At 43.0% G+C, this 27,260-nt stretch overlaps 1 protein-coding gene across 1 annotated transcript in view; it reads right to left on the bottom strand.

Moving 5' to 3' along the window:
* The window catches only part of Lama3 (laminin subunit alpha 3), a 265,360-nt gene that overhangs the window by 208,670 nt on the left and 29,430 nt on the right, over window positions 1-27,260 (bottom strand). The window lies entirely within an intron of this gene.

Below are 27,260 nucleotides of genomic sequence, written 5' to 3'. Positions count from 1 at the left end.
CGTCGTTTATTCAAGACCTTCCTTGATTACATGTAATAGGTATTCAATAAATACTATGAATGATGGATGAATTAATAATTGAATACATGAATGAAGGCAGGCATCAATAAGTTAAAATGAAAGCTATGCAGCTGCTCCTGGGTTCAAGGGGCAGATACTGGTTGGCAAACAAATACAGAGGCAAACTCCAAGAGGGTGACGTCATGCCTTAGTACCTGTAGAGTCAGCTCCATGGAGGGAACCTCTGCCCTGCTATTCACTGTTATGCCAAGTCATCTCTGAGCCACTCTGAGATCTTATGTACTGACCCATAAAATAAAACAAACACAAAAGGCGTATGTTAAATAAATAAGGAACAATATCTACTTCATGAAATTTTTATATTCTCCTCTTAAAAGATGATACATCATGCATCTGTCATTCCCAAACTGTGACACTCCTGTATCCTTAGGATAGGTACTTAATACACATTGTTATTTGAAATGAAATTAACAAATAATAAAAAATGATGCAAATATATTTAAACTCACTTCCAAAATAAACTCCTGACTCAACTTTACAGTATACACTGCTCCTCTAAAACCTAAGTTTCAGCCAAAAAGAAGAGGGAAATTATGTCATTTTTCTAGGAAAAATAGATGGATCATCATATTAAGTGACATTGGAGCCAGATTCAGAAAGGTAAATATTGCATACTTTCTCTCATGTATGGAACTGTGGTTTTACATATGTGACATGGATGTAGAAGGGAGACCATTTGGGAAGAGGGAGGAGACATGAGGGAAGGGGAACAAGAGAAACAAAAGCCACAGTTTACACATATGAAAAGATCATAGAAGCCCATCATTCTGTACAATGAACACATATAAATAAACAGTTTTCTTAAAAATCCAAAGTATATAACGAGACTGAAATCAGTCTGCTGGTAGCTTTTTAATTTAATGAGCATATTGATCCATAAAGAAGCATTTTAGTGAGTGTTTCCTAGTGTTTTACTTTGAATGATTTGCAAACCTACACATTTATTTTTGATTCTTTGAAAGTAAGCTTCAGACATCAGTATATTTGCTGCTAAGTATTTCAGCGTCGAACTCCCCAAAGTGTATTTCTATAAACTCATATTCATGGCTGTTCTCTTCTGTTGCTGTGCTAAAACACTCTGGCCAAAAGCAACTTAGGGGAGGAAAGGATATATTTGGCTTATACTTTTAGGTCACAGTCCATCACTGAGGAAGTCAGGGCAGGAACTCAAGCAGGAACTTGAAGCAGACACCACGGAGGAATGCTGCCTGTTGGCTCACTCCCAGTTTCATTCTTTGCTAGATATCTTAAACAGCCAAGGACCACCTGCCTAGGGAATGGTGTCACCCACAGTGAGTTGGGCCCTCTGATGTCAATTAACAATCAAAACAATCCCCCACATACATGAGCATAGGCCAATCTGACCTAGCAATTTCTCAATTAAGATTCTCTTCTCAGATGACTGTGTCAAGCTGACAGTTAAAGCTGACTAGAACATGACTAAGGAACATATATTTAAAAATCTGTTTAACATGTTATTCCTATCTAAATTTCCATGATTATACTGATAATACCCACTGCGTTCTTTTTTTTCCATTCTGATTCAATCAGGGATTACATATAGCAAACAGATATCGGGTTTCTTTTGTCTCCTTTGATCTAAAGTGACTCAAATCCCCCCAAGGTTTTGGTTTTATTTTTCTCAACTGTCCATGTACAAGGTAAAAATAACAAATCATAAAAATAAGTCACAAAATGCAGGGCTAAACAACTAAAACTACTTTGTGGTTGGCATCCATTTCAAAAACCTGACTTTTTTTTTTCATTGAGAAGGGAAGATGCAGGTGGAGGGAAACTAAACTCCATGTTTGAAAGACTTTTTTAAAAGAGGCACAATCATCAAAATATAATCAAAGCCAGTGATGAAAATGTAACCCAGCTGCTCTGAGATGGATCCTTTAATCCTGGTCCAAAGAATGCACCTGCCAGTGGCCCTGCAGGAGCACAGCTTTCTCTACATTTGCCAGCGTCCTATGCTAGTCCCTGGCCAATCAGGAAGATGTTTGGTCTAGGTCTAAGCAGCAACCTCAGCTTCTTCCAGAAGAATCTGCTCACCTACAGGAGGAAAGGTAGACTACTCCAGAATCTGTCAAGAAGAGATTCAAGAAGTCCCAAGACCTCTGACCCTAACATCTCTTCCTGAGAGGAACACACACCACTGTTGATGCTTTGTCCAAACTTCTCTTGAGTCCTCCTCTTCCTGCATGGGGGAGTTTCTACCCTTCATCCCTCAGGTCGACTGTGCTGGATAGCTTTAGTTGTCAACTTGACACACCTTGGTTGAGGGAGCCTCAATTGGTGAATTGCCTCCATTAGACTGGCCTGTGGCCATGTCCATGGGCCATCTTCCTAATTGTTGAGTGATGTGGGAGGGCCTAACCCACTGTAGGTGGTGTCGCCCCTGAGCAGGTGGGCCTATGTTGTATAAGAAAGCAGGCTGAGCAGGGGCCAGAGAAGCAAGCCAGTAAGCAGCATTCCTCCATGGCCCATGTTCCAGCTCCTGCCTCCAGGTTCCTGCCCAGGGTTCCTACCTTGGGCTCCCTGATGAACTGTGACCCGGGAGATGTAAGATAAAATAAACCCTTTCCTCCCCAAGTTGGTACTGGTCAGAGTGTTTTGTCACAATAATGCAGAAACAAACTAGAACATCAACCCACTGAGAATGGAAACACCCACACCAGGGCTCCCTGCACTCTTTCTAAACAATGAAGATTCAAGTTAGTAGGAGGACAAGACTAGAGTAGGAACTGAAAATGAGAAAAAGTTGAGATTCTATAATTTCTTGATTTAAAAAAATGATGCATATTGGGTATGGTGGCACATGCCTTTAATCCAAGCACTCAGGAGGTAGATACCGGTAGATCTCAGTGAGATGGAGGCCAGCCTGGTCTACATAGTATGTACCAGGTGGGTTGGGGCTAGAGAGACCCTGTCAAAAAAAATGATACAATGGAATCTAACTTGTAGTTAGAAAGAAGGAATATGCCTGGTGTGCTGTTAATTATACAGTCGGGTGGCCATAGGCAGAGAAGCGCACTGTGCATTTTAAAATACCTAGGAGAAAGGAATTTGAACGCTTTCACCGTAAAGAAATAGTAAATGTTTAAGGAGATAGATATGCATACCCTGGTTTGAACATGACACGATATATATATGTATATTTTATGTATCAGTTTGAAATTTCGAAAAAATATAATCAAAAAGCCTAAGAAATAAAATTCCTAAGCCAAAACTTAGTCTAGAAATTTGGGCTTGGGTTAGGGGTGTAGCTCAGTGTGGTAGGGCGCTTGCCTGCCATGATCATGCTTGAGATACAGTTCAACCCCACCACCACCATACACACAAAATAAAGTTAAAAGCTTTGGGTCACTGAGTATAGTGGCACACACCTGTAAACCCAGCATTCCGGCAGCAAAGGCAGGAGGATCATCCCAAGTTTGAGGCCAGCCTGGTCTATATGCTGAGTAACAAACCAGCTACATAGCAGGACCCTGTGCCCCCACCCCCCCCCAAGAAAAGAAAAGAAAATGAAAAAGACTTGGGTCATCAATAACTTGGAAAAACAATCCATATAAAGACGGAATCTCTAATTCTAGGTTTTATACTGAGGGGCTGAGGTGTAAAGTGTCTGCCACACAAGCATGAAGGCCTGAATTCAGATCTCCAGCACACGTGTAAGAGCCAGGTATAGCCATGTACATCACTAACCCTAGGTTGGAGGTGGGAAAGGCAGGCAGAAACAGGAGGATCCCTGGAGCTCTTTGGTCAGCCAGAGTCTCCAGTCATTCAGATCAGGGTTCAGTGAGAGACATTATCTCAAAAGATAGAGAGCAGGTGACAGCGGAAGACACCCAGCATCGACCTCTGAACTACACACACACACACACACACACACACACACACACACACACACACGAATACACACAAGCACACACACATACAAAAAGAAAAAAATATTTTATACTGATAAAATTTAAACACCATGGAGGGGCTGTGATTAATTTCTAGTTCTTGTGGGATTTAGTCATTATTCCCTAAATTGGCTTAAAGTGCAGATCTTGAAACCAAACTGCTACGGGGGAGCACGTTAGCTCCAACCAACATTTGCAATAGATTTGGTAGTGATTATGAATTAGCTGGGGCCTCGTAATCCTGAGGAACTCTGAGCTCCATCTCATACTGTCTGGTGTTTATCCTGCCTTCTAGCTCCTCTGAACCACCAGGGAATATTTGTATCTGGAGCCTGGTTCTGCTTATGAAACTCAATTTTTTCATTCATGCTTTTTGTTGTTAGTTTTTCATTCATGCTTTTTGTTGCTAATTGGTAAGAAAATCAGATGACATTTGACTTACTCACTGACCTAAGTAGCTGTCCTAGTTTGCTTCTCTATTGCGGTGATAAAACATTGACCAAAACCAACATGGGGAAGAAAGGTTTTTCAGCTTAAGGTTGCAATTTACCAATGAGGGAAGCCAGGCAGGAACTTGAAGTAGACACCCTGGAGGAACACTGCTAATTAGCTTGCTCCCTTGGATTGCTCAGCTACTAGTTTTATTTGTTTTCAAGTTTATTTATTTTTATGTGTCTGAGTGTTTTACTTCCATGTATGTAAGCGTACCCATGTGTGCAATGCCCACAGAGGCCAGAAGAGGTTGTCAAATCCCCTGGAACTTGAGTTACAAACAGTTGTTAGCCATCAGGTAGGTGCTGGGAACTGAACCTGGATCCTCTCCAAGAGCATCCAGTGCTCTTAACCTCTGAGCCATCTCTTCAGCCCCTCAGGGACCTTTCTTATACAGCCCAGGCCCACCTGCCCTTGGGATGGCATTGTCCACAGTAGGCTGGGCCCTCCCATATCAATTAACAACTAAGAAAATGCTTTACAGACATGGTCACAGGCCCATTCAGTCTCAGAAATTCTTCAGGTGAGGTTTTCTCTTCCAAGGTGATTCAAGTTTGTGTCAGATTAACAAGAACTAATCAACGCACTTGACCCCTTAATAAATTGACACACAAACACATCACTAAAACCATGCCCTTTTCAGTTCTTGTTCCTAAGAAAGACCTCATGTTAGTATCATAATACAAACTACAGTCCAATTTTAAAATTCCCACACTCTTAAAAAAGTTCAACACTTTAAAAGCCCAAGGTCTGATTAAAAGTCCAAAGTCTTGTCAGGCATGGTGGCACACGCCTGTAGTCCCAGCACTGGGCAGGCAGAGGCAGGCGGATCTCTATGAGTTCGAGGCCAACCTGGTCTACACAGTGAGTTCCAGGCAAACTGGGGCTAGAGGGAGACCCTGTCTCAAAAAAAGACTGAAAAAAAGTCCAAAGTCTCTTAACTGTGAGTTCCTTAAAATCCAAAATAAGATACATACTTTCCTATTTAAAAAGGGAAGAACCAGAGCACAGTCACAACCAGATCAAAACAAAATCCAACTTCTTGCAGTGTAAATCAAGTCATGTAGCTCAGTGTCTGGCATCTGGGACTCATGACCTGTCTCCAAAGGGCTAGAGCAGCTCCACTTCTCCAGCTCTACCATCCACAACATACACAGTTTGTTTCATCAGCTCAGGACACCTCCATTCCACCTGCCACTGTCCTCAGTGGTCATCCCATGGTCTTAGCATCTCCAATATGCTGGTATCTTCACTTCACTGAGGCTACACCTTCACCAGTGCTCTCTTTGAGCCTCTTCAGGGACTCTAACCCTGTCACATGGGGCCAAGCCTCAGCCTTTCTCCATGACCCCTTCAATCCTGGGTTTTCTACTGCAACTGAAGCTGTACCTTCACCAGCAGCCTCTCCTGGCCTCTAATAGTGTCAAGCCTTAGCTTCTCTCCACGACCCCTTTATACCATCAAAATCAGTAACACATTATTTGCAAGTTCTGCTGTGAGCTTGACGTGAAGTCTTGCCCACCCCTGTCTTGACCACAACTTCTGTGTGCTGGCCTTGAGGAAACACTCCCAGAAGATTTCACCTCAATGACACTGGTCTTTTATTAATCCCAGCTGATTTTTTCCTCACACCCAGTTGGCCAGCATCCATTGTCCCAATAAAACAAAGGTTTCACTTCTACAGAGTTCTAATTCAAAATATTAGATAAATGTCCCCAATGGAGTCTTTGAGAGACTCTCAAACCTCCCTCTGAAACTTCACAAGCCAGTCTCCAACATCTGCAGTGCTTTCAGCATTATCTTCCAAGTCCCCACAATAGTTCATTAAGCTCTGAGCACTTAATGGCTTTTGCAGACCATAATTTCAAAATCCTTTCACAATCCCCACCAAAGCCTACATGGTCAAGCCTATCATAGCAATACCCTACATCCTTGGTACCAATTTCTGTCCTAGTTTGCTTTCTGTGGCTATGATAAAACACTGACCAAAACAAACTTGGGGAAGAAATGGTTTATTTCATTTTATAACTCTCACAATCCATCACTGAGGGAAGTCAGGGCAGGAACTGAAGCAGAGACTCTGGACGAATGGTGGTTACTGGCCTGCTCAGCTACCTGTTCTTGGGCTAACACTGCCCAGAGTGGGCTGCACCCTCCTAGATCAGAAAATACCTCACAGACATGACCACAGACCAAGCTGATCTCAGCAATTTTTCAGCTGACATTCCCTCTTCCCAGATGACTCTAGGTTGTGTTATGTTCACAAAAATTAATCAATACAATCACCTAAGAATATACCTGAAAAACCAGGAAGAAGGGAAATTATAGTTATGCTCACTCACATTTTATTTCTTTTGTATAAAATCTATTTATTTCTTTATTTTCTTCTTTATTGGATAGTGACAACTTTAACTGGTTATGGGGCATGAAGGGATGTCACAGCATGTGTGTGCAATGGTAGTCAGCAGCAGGAGTAGCACTCAAAGCAGCAGTATTAGTAGTAAGTTTCTGTGGTGCTATGGATTAAACCTAGTGCTTCACCCAAGCACTCTAACACACACACACACACACACACACACACACACACACACACACACAGAGCCTCCTGCAATGTGGAATGATTGAGTTAAGCTAGTTAACATCCATCATCTCAAGTACTGGAACAGTGCATTCTGTGACCAACATCTTCCTGCTCCCCTAACTTTCCACCCTCTGGTTTCTACCTTTCTATTTTTTTAAAATATTTTATTTATTATTTTTATTTTATGTGTATGAGTGTATTGCCTGCATGTATGTAAGCACGCCTGTGTCATGCAATGCCCATGGAGGTCAGAAGAGGGCATCAGATCTCCTAGAACTGGAGTTACGGATGGTTGTTAGCTCTGTAAGAGCAGACAGTGCTCTTATCCATTGAACCATTTCTCAGCCCCCTCTACCCTTCTATTCTTGTTAATGATTAAGGAGGAACCAACTAGTCAAGACTGATGTAACAACTATAAATATGAACGCCCAACATTGGAGCACCTAAATATATGAAAGTGATCCTGAAGGGTCTGGAGAGAGATTGACTACTTAGAAGCTATTTTACTATGGCTGTGCATATCTAGGAGGCATGATGGTCACTTATACTGGCTCAGCATTTTCAGTTTTACTTTCCAGAATATTCATTTTGAGGATCAGTCATTACATGAGATATGACTTCAAACCAGCTCAGCTAACAGATTAAGTATTCTTAGAATGCATCTTCTGACTAAAAACTGTTTTACTTTCTGAAAACTAAATCCCCTAGAGCAGTAGTTCCCAATGGGCTGTTTGGAAGACTGAAGGGGACTTGCTTGATTTATTTTTGAGGTCAGGGTCTCACGTACCCAAGGTTGGCCTTAAACTCTTGGTCTTACCTGCCCCTCCCGAGTGCTAGGATTGCAGATGTACACTCCAAGAGGCTCTACTGATACAAGCCTCTACACCTGTAGCAGCGTTCACTTGTACTCTGAAAATGATGGCAGCCAAGTTCTGAGATTGAGAGACTGTCCTCTGGGTGTGTAGGCTCAATACAGGTATTTTCAGTAGCTGCCCAGAGTCTGGCTGGAGACAGGCCATACTGCAGGCATTTGACTATCCTCTCTTTGACTTTCAGGGATCTGAATGCCCTTTCTATTACCTTACTCTTGCTGGGAACAAAATGTGGCTCCTACAATAGTGGCTGCAGGTGCTAATTTCCCCAGCTGCCCTGCAGGGAAGGCAGCTGTGTCCTTGCCTTGAGCTCAGTGAAATGATGTCCCCTTCTAAGACGTTGCACCTACAGTGAGCAACACAAAAAGTCAGACACTGCAGGATTCTTTCCAGAAGCAGTAGAGATGGTAATACCATCTGACTTCTGGGGACAGTGGCTGCTCGTGCCAGGGGCCTGGTGAGCCCAATGTTCATTGCTGACTGCAGAAAGCAGCATTCAGCCTGGGCAATGACTTGAAGATGGACTCTGAGCATTCTGCTACCATGTCTGACTGTGCAGCCTCCCCTGTCCTGTTTCCTAACCCTGATTCTCTATGCTTTCCAACCCCAACCCAGTCACTCTTAAAGACTACATTTTCTCTCCCACTGGCAACATCAAAACTATAGGCGGAGGGCAGGATGTGTACACATACCTTACTTATACAAATCCTATTACAGTGGCATCTACACACCCTGCCCTTCTTCCCTCTGGAGGAGGGATCTGCCTGTCCAAATCTCACTCCTCCCTCTGTGCTCTGAAACTCACTCCCCTGCCTTCTGTTGGAGCTTAAAGGAGGGGGATAGTCGAGTAAATCATGATAGCTTGATGCGGGTAGGGATGGGGGTGGGGAAGAGGAATAATGGCAGAGAAGGTCTGAGTAGGAGGGCAGAGAAGGGATAGAGGGAAAGATAATACTGAGGGTGTTGAGAAAGCCATACGGAAACCTATTATTTTATGAGCTTCCTTTAAATACAAAAATAGCTGTCATTCCAAAGAGCAAAAGTTTTTCCTTCCATTCACACCTGCTTCATTCTCAACTCTCCACTCTTCTCCCATCCCAGCCACACACAGCTTCAAACAGCCATGAACAAGTTCAATCCCCTTCTCTCTGCCAACCTATCCCTAAGTTCCTCCAGCTCTCTGAGCTCCCTTCCCACCCCCACATCGTTTCCATCCAACATCAGTGACTAGCATTTCTCTCCAGCTGATTTCTCACAGAAACTTCACAGCCATGTACCCAGGTATCTACTTGATAGCTTACTTGGAGGAACCTCACTTCCCGCTCCACTCAGAATGACTCAGACTGAAGCCTACCTCAGCCCCCAGAAGTCTGCCAGCCCCTGTTTAGTCTTCGGGTCTCGGCTTTGCCCTTGCTCTCTGGTTAGTTTTCTGCATACTTGAAAGAGTACTGTGCTTTTCTTTTACAACACTCTTCTTCACAAAGTAATTTTAAAAATTCACATCTCAAGTGCACATCGTCTTGAAATTGCAGAGTGTGCACCGGGTTATTCTGCCCCTCATAAATTGCAGCAATGGGAACACTTTGGCTGCCTGGAGCTGTAAGCCAGGGCATGGCCTGCATTTTACTTAGATGAGGGCAATACTGGTAGGCAGCCAGAACATAAGGATTGTGTTTATTTGGCATAAAACAATATGGCTCAAAGTCACTTTCCACTGGGATGAGAAGGGCATCCCAGGTAAACACTGGACAGTATAACTCACCTGTGTCCCAAGTGTTCCCTCCTGGCTGTACTGGACCCAATGAAGACCCACAGCAGGCATCCTTCATAGCAAGACAATGTGTGGAAAAGTTGTGTGGAAGCCCCAGGGTAAGAAGGGTCATAACAGTATGGGAGGGGACAGGACGATGGTTTGGCAGGGACCCCACACCTGATGGGAATCAGGAGAACTGGGTCTATGCCCAGCTCAGCCTTGGTCAGGAATTGAGTTGAATTTTCCCCATCCTCAGCTGGCCAGAACCAGCTCTGAGACCTTACAGTTAGGCATGAGAGCCAGGAATGAGTTCTACCATAGAAGGGACATGAAATAGAACAGGAGCCAGGGAAGTAGGCAGAGTGGCCAGACAGGCCCACTACAGAAGGTGCGCAGCAAGCAGGGAACGGAAGCCAGCAGCCAGGGATAATCAGATCCAGGCACACCAGAGGGAGTGGGAACAGCTTATTCCCTCCAGCCCGCTGGCTAAGAAAGGGACTAATCAGGGAGAAGTATTGTCCATGCCAGCAAGAAGCACTGAGCTACCCATAATCTAGCCCCTCCCTTCTCAGAGGAGGTGGTCTAAGTCCTAGGAAGGTGTTAGTGAGCAGCTAAGGGGTCTACAAAGGAGAGACTGGGGCTCTTGTGGGTAGAACCCCAAAGTTCTTCAGACTCCATACAAAGGCCTGCTCACTTACTTTCCTTGGGCCCAACTCCTTGCCTAGCCCTTCATATCTTTGTCTTCCTTCCCTGAGCTTCTTCGCAATTCTAGGAGTCATCCCTGCACCCAAATACAACATAGACAAGAAAAGACCTCCTAGCACTCAGTGTTGATTTATGTCATTCCATCCTGCAAATGTGGGATAGAAGATTTTATAGCTACAAGGGGGCCTAGATAATTCTTAGTTGATAACTACTTTCTCAGAAAAATGCAACAAGACCTCTAAGTAAAGAAGTAACTTTTGGCATGTATTTATTTATACCTGGATATGATTTCTGCCAAGGCAATATCATATTTGATAGAATATAGGACTGTAAAAATATGATCTCACCAATGACTACAGAGATACCAATGCTAGGAGCATCAAAAACAAGGAAGTAGATTCACATCTATCAACATGGATGTAACACAGAGCATGAACGCACAACATATCAAACTAGATGTGGTAACACATATAAATGAAAGCAAATGCATGGGACAGCTCCCGTGGCTTTTTTGGTGTTTATTTTCATTCGTTTGAAACAGCAAGGTCTCTCTGTGTTGCCCTGGCTTGTCTGGAACTCACCATGCAGAGCAGGATAGACTGAACTTACAGAGATCCGTCTGCCTGTGCTTCCCAAGTGCCAGGATTTAAAGGCATGCACCACATGTTTAATGGGCAATGTTTCATTATAGCTAAGAGTGTAGAGTCAGGAGGCAGACTCTGCAGTCTCTGAAGAAACTACAGTGTGAGTTCCACTTTATCTCTTTATACTTCAGTACCTTGACTGTGTACAGGAAAACAGTAGTACTTAATATTGGTAGTACTTAATGTTGGCATTTCTGAAAGGGTCCACTGAGAAACACATCCCTCGTCCCTATCTGATTATAAATAGATTCTCAAACAAAGGATCAGGGAAGGTGGAGTAAGATATCCCCCTTTATATCTGAGAAGGCTAAAGTTTGAGGGTACATGTTGTGGCTACTGCTGGTGGATACCCCTAGGATATCCTGTGGCTGGAGGCCCAGTGTGGCTGTGAAAGAGTGAAGCAGAGAGTACCTGCCTGACAGTGTGCTCACCAGGAACAGGTGCAAATGCTAGGATGAAGCCCTGTATATTCAGACACAAGCCTCCTGGCTATCAACACACATAATTATCCTCCTGCCACTGGAAACATTTAGGAGCAAAAGAACACGGGTAGGAATTCAACAGTAAAAAAGCTAATGAGATCTTCCAATTAGATGGTGTCTTTGTTCTTGTATAAAATCAAAGCAGCTTAGAAAAGAGAGAGCTGGTTGAAGAGGTCAATGTATGGGAGCTTGCCACCAAGCCTGACGATCTAAGTTCAATCCCTGGTACCCACATGGTAGAAGGAGAGAATCAACTTCCACATACGGGCCATGGTATGCGTGCGCATGCGTGTGCACACACATCAAATAAATAAAAGATTGCTTTTTAAAAAGAAAAGGGAGCTCTGAGTAAGAGCGGGTTCTTTGTCCCTTTCAGATTATAAAAGTGAAGCTATAACCTGGCACACTCTTCAAACAGATTTTGACGCCTGGTCATTCCACTTGATGTTGGCTCCACTGTGACAATCCATTTAGACAGAGGCAAGCTGGAAAACAAGCCCTAGGCAGCAGACAGAGCTTGAGTGCTTGCCACAGAATGACTCAAAAACCCTTAAGACTTCTGAGGCTCAGAAAGGAAGATAAAGTATATCTTGACCATTTATTCTGTCTAAAGCAAATATATGACTGAGTGAATATAGTCATATTTTATAACTTCATCAAGATACCAACTGTTTATCTATAATCTGTTTGGCTTAAAGGACACAACAGAGTGGGGAAGGGGTTAAGGCAATGTATAAGGATGTAAAGAAAACAATATGAAATTATTAAAAGTCAAAAACAAAGAAAATAAGGGGCAAAAGGAAAATTGTAAGTAGAATGAAACATACTTAAGTGGAGTTCTTAAAAACTCCTATTTCATTACCTCCCCAATAGTAATTTCCTTTCATTCTTCCAGAAATGACCCCTGGGGATTTTGGTAATTTTCATCTAAGAGAAAAAGCATCTTGGGGCTGGAGAGATAGCTCAGTGGTTAAGAGCTCTGATTTTTCTTGCAGAGGACCTGGGTTCAATTCCCAGCACCCACATGGTGACTAACGACTGTTAGTAACTCCAGTTGCAGAAGAATCCAATGCCCTCATCTGACCTCGTTGGGCATTATATGACATGGGTGCACTTGCATACATGCGGGCAATATGCTTATACACATAAAATAAAAATAATAAAATATTTTTAAAAAGAAAAATCAGCTGGCCATGGTGGCACACACCTGTAGTCCCAGCACTTGGGAGGCAGAGGCATGCGGATTTCTATGAGTTCAAAGCCAGCCTGGTCTACATATCTGTTCTCCAGTAGCAAGATTTGGAAGTCGGCACCCTCGAACATTGATTTCATCTTGTGATTCTTGATAATAGGTGGTGAGGTGTGGCGGGCTGGGTAGTTCTTCTCAATTATAATTGCCAGGACCTCTTGAAGGCAGTGGTGCCCCCTCTCCAACTGATTCCACACTCTGGAACAGGCAAAGAAGGAGCCCACTTCACCCACAGGATAGTATAATTTCAGTTGCTGGGGTCCTCCTCCTCTTACTTGTTTTCTTCAATTTCCTGAACATCTCAAGACCCTGTCTCAAAAAGACCAGAAAGAAAGAAAGAAAGAAAGAAAGAAAGAAAGAGAGAGAGAGAGAGAGAGAGAGAGAAAGAAAGAAAGAAAGAAAGAAAGAAAGAAAGAAAGAAAGAAAGAAAGAAAGAAAGAAAGAAAGAGAAAGAGGCATCCTATTTAATTTAGGATGAAGGCTGTCATGTACTGTTTCAGTAGAGAACCTGCTCGAAGCAACTGAGTCATGTTTAATAAAGTGACTGTTGACAAAGCAGTGGGCCAGATGTGGGAAGCGGCCTCATGATGAAGAAGCACCTCAGAGCCCAGAAGACCTGAGTACATTTCCCAGCCTGGACTTGAAGGTACTGATGCTGGAGACAGGACAGAACTGGAGTCAGGTTGTTCAATGGAAGCACTGAGATGCTGCAACCTACACCCAGCAGAGGGAGCTAGTGAACAGATGCCCCAGTTGGAGCTTTGGCCTCATGACCTGATATGAACCAGCCAGTGGCCAAATCCTTCCAGAGGCTGAGGCAGAGGAGCCTGCTAATGCTATAAGGAAGAAAGATATTATCCAGTACTAAGTGCATGGCTAACTTGAAAAGTAATAAAATGAGTTTAAGCAGGGTCTTCATATGTGGTCATCATAGCAACCAACTAATAGAAGTAAGCCAGGCAGCCCAGGCAAGACACCAGACCCACCTATTCTAAATATGGTTGGCTGTCTGTCCACAGTGCCACATGTGCAGATTCAATCACTTATGTATCAAATTTATCAAATTTTTTTCAGAAAAATATTCTGTCTGTACTAAACAAATATAGTCTTTTCTTGCCGTTGTTGCCTAAACAATATAGTATAACAACTATTTACATAGCATTTATACTGTTAGGCATTACAAAGATAATTAAGTATCTGAGTGAATGTTCACAGGCTACGTGCCAGTAGAACTTCATTTTTCAGAAGGACTTGAACATCCATGGATTCAATGTATCAATGGGAACCCTGGAACCAATCCTTCACCAATACTAAGGGCTGGATATACCAGACCCCTTCAGGCCCAGTTCTGCCAAGACCCCGAACTGAAAGACAATCAGGCATGGCAATGTGGGCTGATGCTTTCCTCCAAATCACAGACGTTCACAAAGCAGCTGCCTTCCGCATCTCCCTGCCCACACCTCCTTCCACTGCAAGGAAGCTGGACTCTGCTCTAGCTGTACCTTACCTTGCCTCAGCCATAGGCTTGGGCCAACTGTTCAGCAGCTCTGCCTACCTGCCACCCTCTGCTACAGCCCCAGCTCATGCCTGCCTGGGTCTGACCATTTTTAGATGAATCCTGAAAGGGAGCAAGCAGGGCATGTCCCAGCTCTGGGCTTTTTAGCCCATCTGTCTCTCTGGGAGTTCCTGGGACACATGTGGGGGTAGCAGGTAGTAAGAGGGACCTTGAGAACTTGCTGAGTGAGAGAAATTGTAAGAAGCGGGTGAGAGAACTCAATGTTCCATCCAGCTGTTCTGTGACGTTGCCAAACAGTAAGGGTAGGTGCACCATCTCATTGCTCGGAGTGCTTAAGATGTGAAACAGACACCTAGCATCCTTGAGTCTGGAATTCCTAAGGCATGGAACATTTGCCTTAGTGGTAGGGAAGAGTGCAAACAGCTCAGGAGCCTGCTCCTCAGTTAGAGAAAGGGAGTAGAGGAGCAGAAAATACCCCAGTGGTCAGTGAGCACAGGAGAGGAATGGTGGGTTATACTGAGGGAAAAATGATTTGTTTTTGCTTTTGTATGTTTTTTTTCTAAAAGAAAATGCAATGGGAGGATGGGAAGTGAGAATCTACAAAGAAGAGAATGATGCAGAGAGAGAAACAGGGAAAGAAGAGGCATTGGGGGAAGAGCCAAGGAAGACAGTCAGGTAGCAGGAGGCCCCAGGATCAGCAGGGGAGTAAACAGAAGCAGGGACTCTACAGGGATGAGAGGCAATGCCAACGAAGACAGGGCCCAGCCACTGCCCTGAGACATCAGATTTAACTCAAGCTTCCATCAGAACTATTGTGAAGAATTCCTGAGGTTCAGTTTTTCCTTATATATGCTTGCCACAAATAGTAATCGGGAAACAGCCATGATTTCAAGCCAAAATATGCTTGAAATCTTGCAAGTTTCACAGGGGAAAAGATATAAACTAGTTTTTTCAAGATTTGCTAAGGAATAAAATGTGCTCTTTAAAAAAAAAACTCAATTTCCGTTTTCGGGTCATTTTCTGATGGCTAGCATTTAAAATTTCAGGCAGGCCAAGCTCATTTTGAGATGGGAGAGTCAGAAGCTCATGCTGGAGAATGGAGGGGACACTAGGACAGCTGCAAGGCGGCTTTCCCATCATCCCTCAGATCCTACCAGGAATCATTGTTTCTAAGTCATCTCTCAGTGTGCAAATGAGAGAGAGACAGACAGATGGAGATAGAGACAGAGAGACAGAGAATGAATGTGTGTGAATGTATGTGTGTTTGTGCGCATGGGTACACCTATGGATGTGGTAGTCAAAGAACTACCTCAGGTGTCATTCCTCAGGTGCCATCTACCTTTTGTTTAAGATAGCATCTCTCATTCGCTGGAACTTGGCCCCATAGGCCAGGCTAGCTGGCCTGTGGCTTTCAGGGATCCTCATGTCTCTGCCTCCCATCCTGCAGTGCTGAAATTACAGGTACTTAGGGCCACTGTGCCTGGCTTTTTACAGGGGTTCTAGGGATCTGAACTCAGTCACTCACACATGCTAAGTAAACACTTTACCAACTCGGTCATCTCCCCAGTCTGTCGCCTCTTCTTTTTTCCCCAAAAAGAAACTAACTTTATTGTTTCCCTAACTCTAAAAACAATACATGTAGAATGAACATTGAATTCTTGTGGTATTAGCTCAATCACTTCAACCCCATGAGGTTGGTACTAAAATCATCCCCAGATTTCAGGCAAAGACACTGACCTCAAGGCACTGGCCAGAAGGCCCAGTGGATCCAACCAGGAAGCTCTGTAATCAGAGATATGTCTAGGTCATAATCCAAGCACATGATCTCAGTGAGAGTTATGGAATATAAAAATGATGGATAATCCCACCATCCAGAGAGAGGTACCTTTAGCATTTTAAGGGCTTCCTTTCTTGTGTTCTTAGTTTATATAAACATTATTTTTCACTACAATATGGTACATTACCATAATAACTAAATACTATGTATATGTGTGGTATGTATATATGTACCCACAGTTTTATGTGTATTACATATATGCATATATATTCATAGTTTTCATTTTTTCTTCACAATACAGCATGGATATACTTTGTCAGTAAGACTATCCTTTGTCATCATTTGAATGGCTGTGTGTAAAGATCATTTACTGGACATGTGGTTGTTTTCCATTTTACCCTACCATGAATAGTGCTTGGATGGATGACTATCCTACATCAAACACTTGACCATTTGTATCATTATTTCTGCAGGTGAAATTTCCAGACATAGCTGTTCTATACCAAAGATAGTAAATCTTTTAAAGTGAACATATTTTGGAGGATGCTTCCAGAACCATAGGGTGATTGTGTCTATAGACACCACATTTGGAAGACATTAAGCAGCGTAAGCATAGTGGAAGTCCAGGATGGGGAGAGAGGGCATCCGTGGCAGTTCCCCTAAGGAATGATAATAGTAACCCAGGTTTTCTAGTGCTTCACAATGTTCAAAGGACATTTGCATATAGTTACAGAAGTCTAACCACAGCAGTGAGTCCTCCCCAGTGACCAAGAGCATCTTCGCTGCCCCCGACACCTGCCCCCAGCCTGCCCCAACTCTATGCCTTAGTCTCTTTCTGGCCCTGACCACCCCCATATATTCAAAGGTTAGTGCCACAGCCTGGATTCTTCTCAAGAACATAGTAATTTTCCCTCTCTGATCCTAGCACTGAGAAATCCTCCAAAGGGAGGACTAGGAGTTCAAGGCCAGCCTGGGCTATGGAGTGAGCTCTGGACCACCCTAGGTGAGACCCTATCTCAAAATAGGAGGGCAGGCCAGTGAGATGGCTCAGTGGGTGTCCTAGTTTGGTTTCTGTTGCAGTGATTAACAGCACAAGTAAAAGCAACTTGGACAGGAAAGGTTTATTTCAACTTAAAACTCCCAGATCATAATCTTGAGGGAACTCAGAGCAGGAACTGGAGGCAAGAACCAAAGCAGAGACCGTGGAGGACTGCTGCACATTCCTTGCGTCCCCTGGCTTGCGCAGCTACCTTTCGTGTGTGTGTGTGTGTGTGTGTGTGTGTGTGTGTGTGTGTGTAGCCCAGGCCCACCTGCCCAAGTATGGTACTGCCCACAGTATGCTGGATCCTCCAAACATCAACGAGCAACCAAGAAAATGCCCCCACAGACATACGCACAGGCTAATCTGATGGAGGAAATTCCTCAGTTGATGTTCCCTCTTCCCTGGTGACTCTAGTCTGTCAAGCTGATAAAGACTAAGCAACACAGTGGGTAAAAGCAGTTGGTGCCAAGCTTAAGGGCCTGAATTTGATCCTTAGAACCGATCTGGTAAAAAAAAAAAAAAAAAGGAGATAACTGATTCCCACAAGTTGTCTTCTGACCTCCACATTCATCTCCACACACATACACACACAAAAATAATTAAGTAAAATATCAGAAAAATTGTTTTAAAAAGAGGGGAGGGAGAGCTGGAGAGATGGCTCAGCAGTGAAAAGAACTTGTTTCAGACACAGGTTCACTTCCCAGCACCCACAAGGGCAGCTCACAACCAGCTGTAACTCCAGTTCCAGGGGACCCAATGCCCTCTTCTCTCCCCACCCCCCACCCCGGTACTGCATGCACATGGTGTGCTTACATGCAGACAAAACACTCACACACACAGAATAAAAAAAAAATCTTAAAAGAGAGAGAGAGAGTCAGTGAGAGGAGGGAGGAAAAGGGAAGGGAAGGGAGGGAAGAAAAGGTGATAACCTCTTCATGAGAGAGGAACAAAGCCACCCTCCAAAAAGGGACAGAATGTAGGTAAAAGGTCATAAAAGAGGACATAAAGCTAATCTTTTCCTAGGTTTCAACTCCATTATAATTTTTTTTCTATTTTCATGGTGGATAAGTGAATAAAAATGTAATTGACAGAGAAAGGGTAAAACCCTAAGCGAAAACCCTAAGCGAAGCTCCACCTCTTCATCATGGCCATCTAACTGTACAAAAGGTCACGGAAGGGCACAGCATTTGGGACCAGGCAAGTGTCTGACCAGCATCCTTAAACCAGCCAAGTGAAGTTTTTATTTGTGAGTTCATTGGAAGAAAGTGATTTTATTCACAAAATTAAAAAAAAAATCTTTCCTTTCCTTCCTGTTCCATTCCCCAATTTTTTGTGAGATTTCTCAGGTGTGTAGGAAAAGGATTTCTCAAAAGCAGCACCTTTATTTCTGTTTTAACTTTCTTTCCTCGGCATGAGCCATGATCCTGGAGTTCAAGAAATGGATATTTGTGCATCTGCTGCCTAGCCATGTGAGAGCCTGTGCCAATGTGGTCTGACTCAGCAGCCAGCGGGCTTCCTGGTGCCGCTCCCTGGACTGTGGTTTCCCTCTCCGGGTGCTGCCACACCCTGGTTGTCACCTTTCATGACCAGAAAAATTCCTCTGGCAACTTTACAATGGCCTTATCCTGGGAGGTGACCAAATGCCAGAGTCCTAATTGTAGGTCAACAGGACTTCCTGGTAAGTCACCAAGTGGGTCACAGAGACCTCCACTGATCACTTTATCATATTAACGGCTGAGATTGGCAGAAAATTCCAGAAGAAAGTGTTTCATTTCCTAGTGCTTCTTGGCACATGCTGTCGACTTAACAGCCTACTAGGTGTTTTGAGAGCAAACATTTAATTCATTTTCTATTATGTCTGCCACATTTGTGGTACTGGTTACATGAAAAGTAAAATGTAAATGTTAGTGACCTTTGCAATAAAGCAGGATTATCTGCAACTGTAGCAAAACATGTCAACACATGGAAAATAGGAAATGAACAGTGTTGAAATTTATATTCACAGATATATCAGCACTGAGGAAACAGCAAAATCCAGGACTTTTCAGCCCTATAGATATGAAAATAATGTTCATAGAGTCTTGATCTCACAGTGCCTGTGGCTTTTACAACATTGCATAGTGGATCCCTTTGAGAAAACAGATCGTGAAGGGCAACTAGCAGTCAGGGATGGGAGCTGTCCAGCTGTGACATCTGGGTTATCTTGGGAATAAGGTGGCCAGAGCAGGCAGGATGGGAAGGTATTCCTAAAACTGTGAAGAGCACCATAAAAAGGCTCAGAGACAGAAAATGGCATGGATTAAAGAACTACGGAGTGACAACCAGACATGGTGTCTTACACCTATGATCCCAGCACCCAGAGGCTGAGGCAGGAGGATTGCCAGTTTGAGACCAATCTGGACTATATACTGTCTCAAAAAGTTCAAAGTCATCTTCAGCTACATAACAAAGTTTGAGATCAGCCTGGGAAGCAAAAAGCAGACCCTGTCTCAAATAAAAAGCTAGAGACTATGACATATTAAATGGTAAGTAGAGAGTGGCAAAACTCAGTGGTGGGGCACTGGTCTAGCATGTGTGAGGCTCTCCATTTCTCCTCAGCACCACAAAAATAACAATATTAACAAGTGAGGGGTTGAAGATGGAAATGGAGGAAGACAGAAAACACTGATAGGTGTACTGATAAACTGGCCCTCGGGAAGAAGAAGCCGAAGTCCTGATTGGTACCATTCGCTGTTGTCTGTGATATAAATGCCTCCACTGTGGCCGATTTAATAGTATATTTATTCATAGAAAATTGTTCCAAATATAATCTGTGTCTTCTAGCTTTGTTATAGCTACAAAATAGTTAAAAGATGTTGCAAAAAGACCCAGTGTCATAAATGGAATCAACCCTCCAATTCAGAGCTAAAACTGGTCTGCTCCCACCAGGGATTTGGTCTCACAGCAATCTGCTTCCTTCCATTGTTACTGAACCCTGAGAAAACTACAACTGATCCTGAGTCACCCTTGCTTCACTCTACATTAACTCAGCAAACCAGCTACTATAGGCTAAATACTATGCAAGATGTTGGGACCAGAACATTATGGAGTGGGAATAAAAGAAAACAGAGCCCCTGGATTCCTGAAGCTCATAGTCTAGACAGTTTCTGAAGAACCCACAAAGTTAAGGTCAAAGCCAGTTGCCATCCATTTTCAGTATTGGACTATATCCACGCAAGGACCCAGCTGAAGCAGGCTTCTGATTGAGTTCATCTGCCAAACATCTCCAAAGCCAATTTAATTTCTCAAGTTGTCAAACCCAAGAGAGAATCAGAAAAGTAGGGAGTGGCTTTTCCCAGGCTTCCTCTTCCCAGGACTGACTCCAGACTAACAAGGGTGACAATATTTTGAATACATCTATCTTACACACACACATGCCCACCAGGACTCCAGGAAGAAACATCCCTAAGTCTCAAACACTCTGCTTTTAACAACCAGACACCACATTTCAATTCCAATGTCACAAGATTCCTATGAGATACTTTGTTCTCATCTCTAGCCTCAGACTGATGAATAATGTATAATGACAATGAACTTGAAAACCCCGGGGAATACCACAGCTCTAGAATATCACAGAACTGCCCACACAGAGCCAGCTTGTAAGAACCGAGGATACTGACCTAGAAAAACCACAGGGAAAATCATAGCTGGCAGAGAGAGGGGAGATTTGAGCTGGGTATGAACAAGATACATTCTATACATATATGACATGGTCCAAGGATAAATTTTAAATTGTCTAAAACTCATACACAGAGATAATCCCCAACTAGTTCAGAAGGAGGCAAAGAAAACATTCCCTTCCTGACAACTGAAGGTACCAAACTGACCACAGTTCATCAAAGTCAAACTTCACTTCTCAGAAGGTTGAAAAAAGAAAAGGTGCTTTGGTCATGACAGGTTAGTGATCCATTTTATTTCCCAATCATGCATCAAAATTCATACTTCCCTAACTCTAAGGTATTAATAAGACTCTTAAATTATGAAATCCAGCCTCTTACAGCATTTTCATGGTTAAGGAAACAGATCTTCCCAGTGGGGCGTAAAGTCTGAATTTTACATGACAGAACATGCTTCCTGACACACCATATTGCGCCAACATAGAAGAGAAAGGGAATGTGTTCAGTCTGGTGTAACTTATATTACTTTTCCTGATCTTAAACTTTTTAAGAGTATTTTTCTATAGTACTATATGTAATGTTTTCTAGAGGCACAATAATTTGAGTCTGTTCTTTTTAATAATGAGTGTTCATTGAAGTTTACTTCATTTTGTTAAATACAAAATGATTTCCCTGAAGAGATTTGAAAATGAGGCAGTTACCTCATTTAAACCTCACGACAGCTCCCAGGAGCTACCCACAGTTACTTCATTTCGTAAGGGAGGAAATGGGCACAGAGCAGCTAAGTTTGTTGTGAAGGGACACACAGTGAGTAAGCAGGGTATCAAGCACAAGCTGAGGAAAGCTGACCACAGGACCACACTGCTACCACTGCACAGTGCTGCTCCTGGGCAGGGAGGAGGTGGGTAAACACATAGCCTTCACGAATATGCATGTTATGACTGATGTCTGCCAGAATCCAGCAAATTACTAACATGTTGGTGTCTTCTTACTTTAAGTGTCTTAATTAGGGGTTCTTCAGTACATCAAGGGGGTACTTTGAAAAGCTTGTCTTTTAAAAATAGCATTAAGAAGAAACAAAGTACAGTAGGTATTGGATGCTCAGTGCGTATCATTTTGATGGGTTAAAATTCCCTGTTAACTACAGAAATCAGTTAAAAATGACATAATGAAGAGTAGAGAGACATTCAGTGGTAGAACACTTGCCTAGCATGTGTAAAGCTCTGGGTTCAATTCACAAAAAAAGTGACATCATAACCTGGCATATAATCCCAACACTTAGGAGGCTGAAACAAGAGGACTCTGAGTTATGGGCTAGCCTGAACTACATTAGCCAGACCCTCTCTCAAAAATCACTGACAAATGAGGCTGGAGAGATGGCTCAGTGGTTAAGAGCACTGGTTGCTCTTGCAGAAGACTTGCATTTGAATCCCAGCACCCACATGGTAGCTAACAACTGTCCTTAACTCCAGTCCCAGGGGATCCTACAGCCTCTTCAGACCTCCGCGGGCATTGCATGACATGGGTGCACTTACCTACATGCAGGCAATACATGCATACACATAAAATAAAAATAAATAAGTCAAAAAATTACTGACATTATGGGTAAATCCTGGCCATTACAGGCAAAACCTGAATTAAGTATAGGATCGCTTTGAGAGGAAGAAGACTAATTCACAACTAAAATCAGAATTACAGTGTCTTTTGACCTATGAAGGATCTCTGTAAACTGTATCACATGTAAACTGATGGTGAAAAGGCCGTCAGGAGAGGCTGCATTTCACACAATATATGGGCTAAGGATGTTGAGAGTTCTTCTACCTCAAAACTAGGCTCAACACAAATGAAAATAACATTGTAAGAAATTCCAGCATCGTTTGATTTCCTTTTTGGTTTTTTGCTTTCAAGCAGTATTTCTTAGATGAACTGGACCCTGGGCCCACCCGCAGCTAGCAACGACAGCATAACCAACAGCACAGTACTGGGGTTGCTTTAGCCAGAGTGTTGGCACCTGACAGACTCCCACACAGCAGTCTTTCTCCTGTACACACGTTTCCATCTGCACACAAGCCAGTCCCTAAATAAATCTTCTTGACCAGCCTTTCAACAACCCCCCCTTTCTTTTCTCCTCACTGCAGCAAAACTCTTCAAAAATAGATTTCTATATTAAATATTTCTTATCTTCTCACATTCTCTTAATCCTGGAAGCCTATCTTATCAAAGTCACCAATAACCTCAATATTGGCCAAGTCCAGTTATTGGTCAGCTATTAGTCTAGTCCCATGTAATTTGACTTATGAACTGTATTTGGCAATAGTTATCCTCTCTCACTTTTTTTCCCCTTGAAATACTTTTAGCGAATTCTTGTTTTAGTGGTCCTATGACATATAATTCACAATTTACCCAACTGAAGTATACAAAAAGTATATCAATAGTTTTTGCTTCATCCACAAAGCTGTCCATCCACCATCATAATCGGTTTTAGAGCACTTCATTACCACTCCCCATAAAAAATGTACTTATTGGTCGGGTGTGGTGGTGCATGCCTTTAATCCCAGCACTTGGGAGGCAGAGGCAGGTGGATCTCTGTGAGTTTGAGGTCAACCTGGTCTTCACAGTGAGTTCCAGGCCAGCTGGGGCTACTGGGAGACCCTGTCTCAAAAAGACCAAAAAAAAATCTACTTATTAGTAGTCATACCCCAATGACCTCCAAAACCCCAACTCGGGCAGGCACTACACTAGTTTTCTCTATATATATCTGCCTGTCTGGACACTTCACACAAATGGAATTATATGACATATGGCCTCTTATGGCTAGTTTCTTTCACATACATGATGCTTTCAAGATTCGCTCATGTAGCCTTCATCAAAATCTCATATATTTTTATTGTTGGATGGTATCCATCACACAGATATGCTATGTTTGGTTTATCCATTCATTAGGTGACACACCTCTGAGCTACTTCCACTTCTTAGTTATTATGAATGATGCTAGAGTGACTATTCACTAACCAGGTTTTCTGCGGGGTGTGAGTTCATTTCCCTCAGGTACATAACCAGGAGAGAGACCCAGTAGAGCATGTGGTTTAACTTGGTGGGAAAATCTCAAACTGTGCTCCAAAGCAGCCACACCATTTTGTACTTCCACCAACAATGTCTGAGGTTTCAGCTTCTCCACAGCCTCATCAACAGCTGCTATTGGTATTTTTATTATAATCACCCAGGTGGGTATAAAGTGCTAACCACTTATGGGTTTGATTTGTAGTTCCCTGCTGGCTAATGATCATGAGCCTCTTTCCATGTACTATGGGCCATCTGCTTATCTTCTTTGGAATACTTTCTGTATGTAGCTCTTTTCCCTGTGCATGGGTTGTTGTTTAAGAGTTGGGGGTGGGGTTAAAGATTTAAAATTTTTTTTATTTTTGTATGTAAGCAGGTACCCACAGAGACCAAAAGAGGGTGTCAGATACCCTGGAGCTGGAGTTACAGGTAGTTGTAAGCAACCCGCTATGTGTGCTGTGACCTGAACTTGAGTCCTCTGGAAGAACAAGAGGAGATTTTAACCACTGAACCATCTCTTCAACCCCTTTCCCATGTATTTTTATTGGACCTCTCATATTATTGACTTGTTCCTTTTCTACTTTTTCTTTCAGGGTACCACACTCTAGGGTTTGTCTTCATCGATTGTTGGCTCAAGCCAGTATTCTTTACCAATTCCTTTCCTCCTCTCTGACTTCCTAATGTTGGAGAGTCCCAGGGTCCCCAAAGAAACCATTTTAAAGTACAAATCAGATTCTGTCAGTCCTGGGTTTAAAACCGTAAAATGAGCCAAAGTCCTTCCAACGGCTTGTGGGGCTCTGCTTGTGCTCTCTGACCTCTTCCTCCCCAGCTCATTCTCTATTCAGCCCCAGCTGCTCCGGCCTTGGTGCTGCTCCTCAGAGTTTCCATATAAGCTCTATTTGGGGATTTTGTAGGGCTGTTCCTTCTGTCTGGGTGACAGACATCTGCATGACAAAGTCCTTCCTATGCCCCAAGACTCTGCATCAGTCTTACGTCCTCAATAAGCCCTGTTCGAAACACCCAAAGCAAAGCTGCCAACTACAATTTCCCCAACACTCAGGATGTCTATAATCCACTCCATCTTCTTGTTCCTCTATAGATCTTTACAGCGTACTATATGGGTTTTTATTTATATTTTTATTAGCTGTGCTCTATCTCAAATGCCTACTGCAGTGCCTGGGACACAGAAGGGCACTGCATAAACTTAATAAATCTGTTTTGGAGGAATAACATAAAATAGGTGGGAGGTACTCCCTCCTCTGAATGGGAGAGTAAGCTGTTTTCATTTTCATCCATGCATAACAAAGTACTGCAAATGGAGTGGCTTAAAACAACACATATTTATTATCTCAACGTTCTCTAGGCTGAGTCAGGCACAGTACAGCCAAGCTCATAACCCAAGATAAGAGCTGCAGTCAAGATGCCAGCTGGATAGCTGACATACCTGCTTCCAAGTTTCTCCATGTTGTTGGCATCACTCAGTTCCTTGTGGTTGTAGGACTGTGGGCTGGAAGCCACCCTGGGCTTTTGGAACTTACTCTCAGATCCTTGCCTCATGACTTTCTCCAGGAAAAGTTCACAACTTGACAGCTTTCCCCTTTAAGGCCAGCAGGAGAGGCTCTCGTGGGTCAAATCTTTTCCTTGGGGGATGCAGTCCCTTTACAAAGTTCTAATCAGGACGGACATACCCAGGTTATTCATCTCCCTTTGATTTAACTGACTTGGGACCTTACATGCATTCCCAGAATCCCTTCATCTTTGTCATACAAGGCCACATAATTACTGAAGTAGCAGCTATTGTATTCACAATGCTGCCTATTCTTAAGGACAAGGGAATTGATCATATGGTATGTGCACCAGGGGCAGCCATCCTGGAGCCTTTATAGCCTCCACAGGATAAGACCTCAAGCCTGGTCCCTGTGGGCCAGTTGGCCAAATAAGACCCCAAAGTACGGTAGTCAGTATTCAGTGAATCAGGATTTTCAGGAAAAAGAAAGCTATAAAAATATCTTTACCACACCCATGTGCTTGGCAGCATTAGTCACAATGGCCCAAAGCTGGAAGCAATCCAAATGTCCACCAGTGGATGGATGGATACACAAAACATGAGGTATGCATACAATGCAGTGTTAGTCAGCCTGAAAAAGGAAGGAAACACTGATACACACTACAAAGTTAGAAATCTTGAAATCTTAGCTTAAACCAAATAAGCTAGCCACAAAAAGGCAAATATAATCCTAGAGACATCAGGTCACAGAAAATACTGCAGTGGTTGCCAGGACTGAAGGGTAGAAGGGAGTGGAGTTGAACAGGTATAGACTTTCCATCGTACAAAACAAAAAGACAGAAAGTTTTCAAGGTAGATGTATTTGTACAACATCAATGAATTTAATGCCACTGAACACTACACTTAAAAAGCTGAAAACAATAAATTTATTTTTGTACTATGCCACAAATGAAAATAATAATAATGTTTTTTACAATGAAACCATCTACTACTATATATTTGTGTGTGCTCATGTGCATGTATACACGTGTATATGTAAGGGTGTGCATGCACACGTTTGCTCTTGCATATGGAGGTCAGAGGTTGGCACTGGGTGTCTTCCTCTATCACCTTCCACCTTATTTTTTGTATTTTGTTTTACTTTTTTATTTTTTAATATTTTATTTATTATTATTTTATGTGTATGGTGTATTGCCTGCATGTAGGTAAGTGCACCCGTGTCGTACAATGCCCATGGAAGATAGAAGAGGCTGTTGGATCCCCTGGAACTGAAGTTACAGACAGTTGTTAGCTACCATGTGGGTGCTGAGATTCGAACCCAGGTCTTCTGCAAGAACAGTGTTCTTAACCGCTGAGTCATCTCTCCAGCCCCAGTATTTTATTATTTTTATCTTACGTGTGTGAATGCTCTGCCTGCATGTGTATAAGTACACCACGTGTGTGCAGTGCCTGTGGAGGCCAGAAGAGGGCATTGAATACTCTGGAACTGGAGTTACAGGCAGTTGTTAGCCACCGTGTAGGTGCTGGAATCTGAACTCAGGGCCTCTAGAAGAACAGCAAGTGCTCTTAATCGCTCAGCTCTGAACCTTTCCAGCCCCTCTACCTTACTTTTTGAGATAGGGTCTCTCATTGAACCTAGAGCTCACTGATTCAACTCAAATGGCTGTCCAGTAAACCCTCCTGTCTCTGGACAGCACTAGGATTATAGCTTGCCACCATACCAGCATGCCACCATTTTATATAGCCTCCAGGGGAGCAAACTCAGAGCCTCATGTTTGTGCTGCAAGTCCTTTACTGCCTGAGCCACTTCTCTAGCTCCTATACATTTATTTTAAACCCATTTAACAGCCAATGGGGATCTGTTCTGTGAATGGCACTGTTCTAGTTTTAAAGGAAGCTGATATTAATGCCACTGAAGTTTATTTTTGATAA

Source organism: Nannospalax galili, unplaced genomic scaffold, assembly GCF_000622305.1.
Source record: "Nannospalax galili isolate Female #2095 unplaced genomic scaffold, S.galili_v1.0 scaffold162, whole genome shotgun sequence".
Lineage (NCBI taxonomy): Eukaryota > Metazoa > Chordata > Mammalia > Rodentia > Spalacidae > Nannospalax > Nannospalax galili.
This window is presented reverse-complemented; position numbering and strand designations above follow the sequence as displayed.